This window comes from Desmodus rotundus, chromosome 7, assembly GCF_022682495.2.
Source record: "Desmodus rotundus isolate HL8 chromosome 7, HLdesRot8A.1, whole genome shotgun sequence".
NCBI lineage: Eukaryota > Metazoa > Chordata > Mammalia > Chiroptera > Phyllostomidae > Desmodus > Desmodus rotundus.
In genome coordinates this window covers 94964702-94972509 of record NC_071393.1, presented here as the reverse complement: position 1 = coordinate 94972509, position 7808 = coordinate 94964702, and the positions used below count along the sequence as shown (strand labels likewise).

Here is a 7808-nt window from a genome sequence, read left to right as displayed (position 1 = left end):
AGGCCCTGCCGTCACTGCCAAGATGGCGCCGGCCGCGGCGGCTTCGGAGGCTGGAACCAGAGGAGGCGGAGGCAGCAGCGGCCGCGAGGGGAGGGGGAGTCCCCGCTGACTGAGCCGGCGGGCCTGGGCGGGCGGGCGGGGGTGCCGCGCAGGGCGGAGCGCTGGGCTGGGGATGAGCTAAGCAGACTCGGAGCGCCGCTGCATTCAGCCCCTCGTGTCCCGCCACCCCTCGTGTGGGAACCGGGCACCGCTCTCCAGGCTCGACCCGCTGCTCGAGACGGAGCCAGCCTTGAGGTGAGTGCGGGGGCGGCAACGCAGACAGCGGTGACACATGTAGCTGTCACGGCCCAGAGCAGTGACAGCCGTGGGTGCGGGAGCGGGGCCGGCCGGGCTCGGAGAGGTGGCGCGGACGGCCGCGATCTGCCCCCGGGGGCTTCTCGGAGACCGGCTGGGTTCCGCAGGCTCGGCCGGTGAGGACGGCGCTGCGATGCGGAGAGCAGCACCCGCGCCCGTACCTCGGACGCGTGGGGTCTCCAGTGTTTCTATTCCGGGCTGGCCTGGGGCTCCTGTTGTTGGGAGGTGGGGGTGGGGACGGGGGCGGCGAGAGAGGAGGTCCTGCAGCTGGGATTTTGACAAGCCCGTTACGTAAGACGGAGGTGGCCTCCCGGAATCCCACCTGCTCGGGATTTTAAACCCGCGGCAGCGGGAGCCTGGCGAGGACCTAGAGGCCCGCCCCCCCCCCCCCACGCCCCGGGGGTCTGCCTGGTCTACCCCGGCCAGCGGGAGCTGGGTCAGCGTCCAAGTTGGCCAGTTTCCCACCTTCCAGGCTTCTTTTTTTTTTGGGGGGGGGGGACGATTTCTGGTGGCCACCATTCCCTTTGAAGTTTATCGCGTTCTGGGGGTAGGAGAAAGAAAGAAAAACCTAAAACTGGGTCGCAGCGACGGCTTTCCATTATCGTGCTTTTAAGTGACGGATATGCGGGAAGATTTTTGTTATTGTCTCAGTGTGCTTTTAATGCAAATGTATGGTTACGCCTGGAGCCGTAGAGAAGGGTTTTTGTTTTACAGGACAGTTATTTCTTGTTTGCAACGGCAGGAAAGGCTATCAGTCAACAGGCTTGTATTTATTTAGGGAGAAAACGCGTGTCAGCCATCTAGAGATCCGTGAGGGCAGAAATTGTGTTACTCTGTGAATCCATTATTCTTGAAAATGTATTCTGCATTAACGAAAATAGTAGCGCAAATGTAAAAAAAGCAATTTTGCAAGATTACAAGCTGTTAATTGGTGTTTATAGTCTCTTTCTATTTTCTGATTGCTCTAGTCTTGGTGGAAAGAGGCGGAGACACCTGTAAACAGCGTAGCCCAGGTTACGCTAATCTATTGTAGTACAGTTGAGGTTATTGTAAAAATTAGTCTCGGGAGACCTCAGATTAGGTAATAAATAAGGACTCTCGGGCAAATTATTCAGTTTATGTTTAGAGTAGATAGTTCTGGGATTCAGTTTTTGAAACTTACGTATACAGAATTTCTAAGCCATTTGAACACTGAACTTAAAATGAAACGAAAGATTGTATTTGGCTTCTTTTATAAGAACTTTGTTTTATTTTGGCCAGAATTAAACTGTTTGGGCAACTTTTACATCATTTTCACAATTTTCCTCTAAATGACAGCTCTCGGTAGGAATTCAGAATAGCATATATCCTCATCATCACCATCATCATCATCATTATATATACTATGTTACATAATTTTCTTTTTCTGAATGATTAAACAGACCTACCTCATTGTGGAATTTTGTAAGAATGTACTTGTTAGCGGAGTTAACAGATCTTGACACAAGCCCACTACTGGGTGGCCTGAAATTTGAATTTATGTACACAAATTCACACTTTTGAAAATTGGTGAAGCGATATAAATTTTCTGTTTGTGCGAGAGTGCCAGGAAGCTGATGCTGATTTGTTCTGAACTTTTCTGCATGAATTACCACTGGCTTAAATAGTGATTGATTCTTAATCTTCTGGAGCTGTTGGCCCATTTATGACAATTTTAATATTTGGAATAATTAGGAGGCTATAAGAAGGAAGAGATCGAGTTTACTTATTAATTTATTCAAACAATAACAAAAATCATAGCAGAATTGTAAAAGAAAAATTATCTTCTTATTAAATGACATTAGTTACATTATCTTTTTTGTTTGCAATTTTTTTTCTAAGCAATCTACTTACTGTGAAAGCCTGGATTTAAGCACTGATACAGAGAGAGAGATTTTGTCATATTACCAATCTGTGCTATTCCTATTTAGATTGATGGTTTATTATTCTAAGTGGAAAACAGAAGTGGCTTTAAGCAGGAAAATTGACTTGTTTTTCTTTTCCTCTCTGATGTCAGAGACTTTGTGGGACTTTCTTCTTTCCTACCAGATGTGGAAGAAGAGAATGACTGAAGAAAAGTTGACAAAAATTTCCTCCTTTCTATGCTGCTTTGTTTGTTTTTTTAATGCCCTCGATTATTGCTTAGTAGAATTTGTGGGTTAAAGAAAAGTCAAGCACGCCATACTTGATTACTGTATATCATAGTTAGCACTTTGAACCCTAAAATAGCAGTGTAGAACTTTATACATAGGGAAGGGTTAATTTATATAGTGTGTTACTATAATAGTGAAATCTTTTATAGTCAAAATGCCATATAATAGAGGGATAGTGAAATTAATGATAATCCATGTGATGGATGCAGTGATTAAAAGTCATATATTAAAAATATTTACTGACATGAGAAAGTCCAGGATGTTAAGAGAAAAATCAGAATATAAGGAAATATATACTGTGTTATTATTTATGACATACCACATGTGTAACAAAATGAATGGCAGGAAATACATAAAAGATTAAAAGATTATCTCTCGATGATAGGATTATAGGTAATTTTTATTGTAGTGTTTATTATTGTCTATGTTCTGTCTCTTAAATATTATCCTAATAACCACAAAAGTGGCATTAACATACTTTTTAGGGTCACTGGAGAAAATCCTAGAACTCCCACCTGACGACTGCTCCAGTACAGAAATTATCTTATGATTCATTTTAGCAAAAATAACTCAAAGTCTGGTGTTTATGCAATATACAATAATGGAAACGGCTAGTAATTTAGGTGAAGACATTCTCCTAGTTAATAGCACCAGCCTGGTAGTAGTTTTAAGTATGTGGATGCTGGTGTTAATCAATGCACATTGTTACATTCCAGCCTCTTTTCTGTTTGGGTCTTATACCCAAACTGTTCTGTGTTGACAGTGCCACCTATTGGTGGACCGCGTGACTGAGTCTTTTTCTCATTGCTTCATCACTCAGTAGCAGCAGTTTTTGAATGTTTATAAAGTGCCAGGTACAGTTGACTCTGAACAACATGAGGGTTAGGGACGCAGATCCCCTGCGTAATCAAAAATCCCCATATATCTTTTGATTCTCAAAACCCAACTACTAATAGCCCACTGTTGACTGGAAGCCTTACCAATATCATAGTCAATTAATACATATTTTGTATGTTATATGTATGACATACTGTATTCTTACAATATAGTAAGAAAAGAATGTTATTAAGCCAGTCATAAGGCAGAGAAAATACATTTACAGTGTGTATTGAAAAAAAATCTGTGTATAAATGGCCCTGTTCAGTTCACACCTGTTGTTGTTTAAGGGTCAGCTGCACTTTGCCAGTCACTGAGGATACAAAGGTGAATGAGACATTATTTCTGTCCTCAAATTGCGGTTGAGAACACTTTTTTTCTTTGGGCTATAAGGCCATATTATGTCCTCTGCTCTTCCTGTTTCGCTGCTCGTGGCCTGGCACTTTAGGCGGTATCTTTCTCCTGGTTCATATATCCCCTTTTCACTTTCTTTATGGGAAAATATGCTCTGAGTTCCCGACAACCAATTTGTAAGTACAATTTGGGACATTACATGCTTATATGTTGGGGCATCTTATATTCACAAAGGCTGCATATGTGTTTATCTGTGGATATTGTTGTTATTTGTAAAGTGTTTGACAGTTTCTTGGTACCTTCTTCCTCTTTTTAAAAAGCAAACAAGTAGAAAGAACAAAGAGACAAGTTATCAAGAAAAACGAGGTAAAAATATTATCAAGGGAGTTTTCTTGCTAGTGCTATTTTCACTGAGAATATTGTCATCAAAATGTGTAAGAGATAGTGCTTCTGATATACTTTTAGTATCTTTTTAGATCCATGTAAAAATACATTTTCCATATGTATGTTAGTTATGTTAGTATGTATGTTATGTATATGCATACATAAACTCACAGGTTAGCTGTTTTTGTTTCCAAATAATAGCTCAAGTATGGAGACTGGAAATTTCTTAAATTTATTTTTATGTAGGTGTCATAGAAATATATACTTGAAACCTAGGTATATGAACAGTACATGGCATCGTTGGATGCTTTCGAAGAGTGTAGACTTTGGAGCCATACTTCCTTGGTTTAAATCTTAATTCTGTTGCTGAATAGTTTTGTGACCTTAGGAAAGTGTTTAAATCTTTCCATGTATCCTTGTCTTCATCTGTTAAATAGGGATAATGGAAGTGTCTATCTCAAAAGGTTGTTGTAAAAAGTAAATGAGTTTAAAACTGTGCCAGGAACTTTAAAAAGGTGTACTGGTAAATTTAAGTAGCTATTAATATGATTGTGTCATGGTATACATATTTTGAAACTTGCTTTTTAAATTTTACTCCCCCCCCATCTTTTCGGCCATATAGGTCTAGTTCATTCGTTTTGACTGGTGTGTAATATTCCATTCAATGACTATACTGCAATTTTTTATTTCCTCTGTTGATGGGCATTTAGATTGTTTTTATTTCTTATCTGTTATAAACAGTGGCTTATGAACATCCTTTTTTCTCCTGAAGCAACATGCCAGAATTTCTCCAGGTCATATACCTATTGTTAAATTTCTGCATCTTAGGATATAAGTATTTTTTTCCTTTACAAGATATTTATAGGATATTGACAAACAAGGTCTGTTTTTCCCTATCCTTACCAGCAGTTAGTGTTGTCAGACTCTGATTTTTTCCAGCCTGATTGGTATGAAATGACATTTTATTTTTGTTTTATTTCCCTTCATCTTCTGTTATGTATGGGCATTTTTTGTTATCTCTTCAGTGATTTCACTGTACTTTTGCTTGATACATTTTTATTGGGCCGTCTTTTTCTTATGATTTGTAAGAAATCTGTGTGCCCACGCTTTGAAAGGCCAAAACTCAAAATATGAGGGTTTGGAATAAGGAAAGGTTATTGATCAAGAAGGTGCCAATTGAGAGAATGGAAGACTTAGAGGTACCTCGAATCCGTGTTAAGAAAGTACAGAGTTCAGGCTTTTACATTGAGGGAAGGGGGAAGTGGGAGGGGCTAGAGGTGATTGACTACCTTGGACTACCACCGGGGTCTGAGGAAATTGTGCTTAGTCTGTTGATCCTAGTTGATGTGCATCTGGTCATGAGGTTCCTGCTAATCTTTGATAAACAATACACACTTCCCTTTTCTCCTAGGAAGAGGCACTTTCTGGTAAGGGGCTGTTTTTGTAAAATTCGTCTAATGATTAGCATGTCTTCATGCAAGAAGCTATTAACCCGATGGCTATGGGAACAAAGCTGGCTTGAACATGATGGAGTTAGAGAGGTCAGACATTTTACTGTGTTACAAGAGGTTTTTTGTTTGTTTTTAAGTACATTCAAGATAGTTACAAATGTTAGTGAAGTTTGTTTTTATTTGTTTTTTGAAGTTTCCAAATCTCTTGAACAATGACCAACCATTATGGACCCAAGTTATTGTGAATTTTCCCCCGTAGTATATTGTTATTAGTGAATTATCCAATGTACTTTCTGAGAGTATGTATAGTTACACTTCTCTCCTTCTGAAATTATGAGGAAATGTTTCAGCAATATACTGTAAATATATTTCACCTAAAACTATTTAAATTTTGTGGGCTCAAAAACCAGGTGGAATTTTTATTAATGTAATTAGTACCACAATTTTGTTTTAGTCCAAAATTTGAGTGGCCTCCTGCTAGAGGAGAATTTTTTTACTCCTAAAGTGCTTATCAACTAAGGAATAAAAATGTATACCAATGAAATGTGTACTTACATGTAAAATATTATACACTGTTCATCAATTTTGAGATTGTTTTGCACAGTACTAACTGTATTTCTACTTTGGTCCAACCCACTATACATGACTTAAAAGACTAAAAATCAGTCTGGTTAAGGCAACAACATTATTATTATTATTATTATTATTATTATTATTATTATTATAAACTTAACTTTAGAATAGTTTTAATTTATAGAAAAGTTGCAGCAAGTTACCATATACCCTGCATCCACTTTCCCCTACTGTTAATATCTGGGTTGGGTTTTTTAAAAGATTTTATTTATTTGCTTTTAGAGAGAGGGGAAGGAAGGGAGAAAGAGAGGGAGAGAAACAGCAAGGTAAGAGAGAGAGAGATACATCAGCCAGTTGCCTCTCGCACGTCCCCAACCTGGGACCTGGCCTGCAACCCAGGCATGTGCCCTGATGAAGAATTGAACACAGTGACCTCTGGGCTCTCAGGTCAGCACTCAATCCACTGAGCCACACCAGCCAGGGTGGTATCTGACATTTCTATGTTACATTTGTCACAACCAAGAAACCAACATCAGAACATTGCTATTAAATGAAGTCCATACTTTATTTGGATTTTATTAGTTTTTACTTAATGTCTGTTTTGGGTTCCAAGATCCCATCCAGAATATCACAGTACATTTAGCTGTCATGTTCCCTTTGGCTCCTCTGAGATATGACAGCTTCCCAGGTTTTCCTTATTTTGATTACCGTGACAGTTTTGAGGAGTATAGGTCAGATATTTTGTAGAATGTCCCCAATTTGTGTTTTTCTCTTTCCTCCCTCCCTTCCTTCCCTCCTAAAAGATTTCATTTATTTGTTTTTACAGAGATGGTAAGGGAGGGAAAAAGAGAGGGAGAGAAACACTGATGTGAAAGAGAAACATTGATCAGTTGCCTCTTGTCTGCACCCTGACTGGGGACCAAACCTGTAACCCAGGCATGTGCCGTGACCGGGAGTCAAACTGTCGACCTTTTGTTTTGCGTAATGACACCCAACCAACTGAGCCACATCAGCCAGGGCTGATATTTTTTCAGAGTTAGACTGGGGTTATTGGTTTGGGGGAGGATGACCGCTGATGTAAAACACCATTCTTACTATATTACATCAAGGGTACATATTATCAATATGATTTGTCACTGATATTTTAACCTCTATCACCTGAGGTAGTGCTTGCCAGCTTTCTCTACTGTAAAGTTTTCCCATATTCTGCTTTTTGGAAAGAAATCACTAAGTGCAGACCATTCAATCACTAATTGGGGAGTCAAATTTTAACCGCTTAAGGGGGGGTTATCTACAAAATTATTAGGAATTTCTGTAAGGGAGATTTTTCTCTTCTCAGTTATTAGATACTTTGTTAATATCAGTGTGGACTCACAGATATTGATTTTATAACTTTGGGTTATAATTCTATACTACTTTACTTATCCAATATTTTGTCGTTGGAATTGTTTCGCATCTTTCATACTGGCTCCTGTGAGCAACAGGACATACCGCATTGTTTTGCTTTCTGAGCACTTCCTTACTTTTTGACATTATGAGATGCTCCAGGCTCATCTTGTATATTCCCTAGCTCAGCCCTACAACCATTTCTTCAAGGATCCCTGGTTAGTTTTATTAGAGAATGATGCTAGAAACCAAGATCTGG

The 7808-nt window shown here is 39.6% G+C and overlaps 1 protein-coding gene across 7 annotated transcripts in view; it reads left to right on the top strand.

Annotated features, from left to right (window-relative positions):
* The first annotated feature begins 75 nt into the window (after positions 1-75).
* Positions 76-7808, top strand: part of DENND4A (DENN domain containing 4A) — a 106452-nt gene continuing 98719 nt past the window's right edge. For all 7 annotated transcript variants that reach the window (XM_024567506.3, XM_024567505.4, XM_024567504.3 and 4 more), the window contains exon 1: positions 76-294. The gene's annotated coding sequence lies outside the window, so the exon portion shown is untranslated. The remainder of the gene's footprint in view (positions 295-7808) is intronic.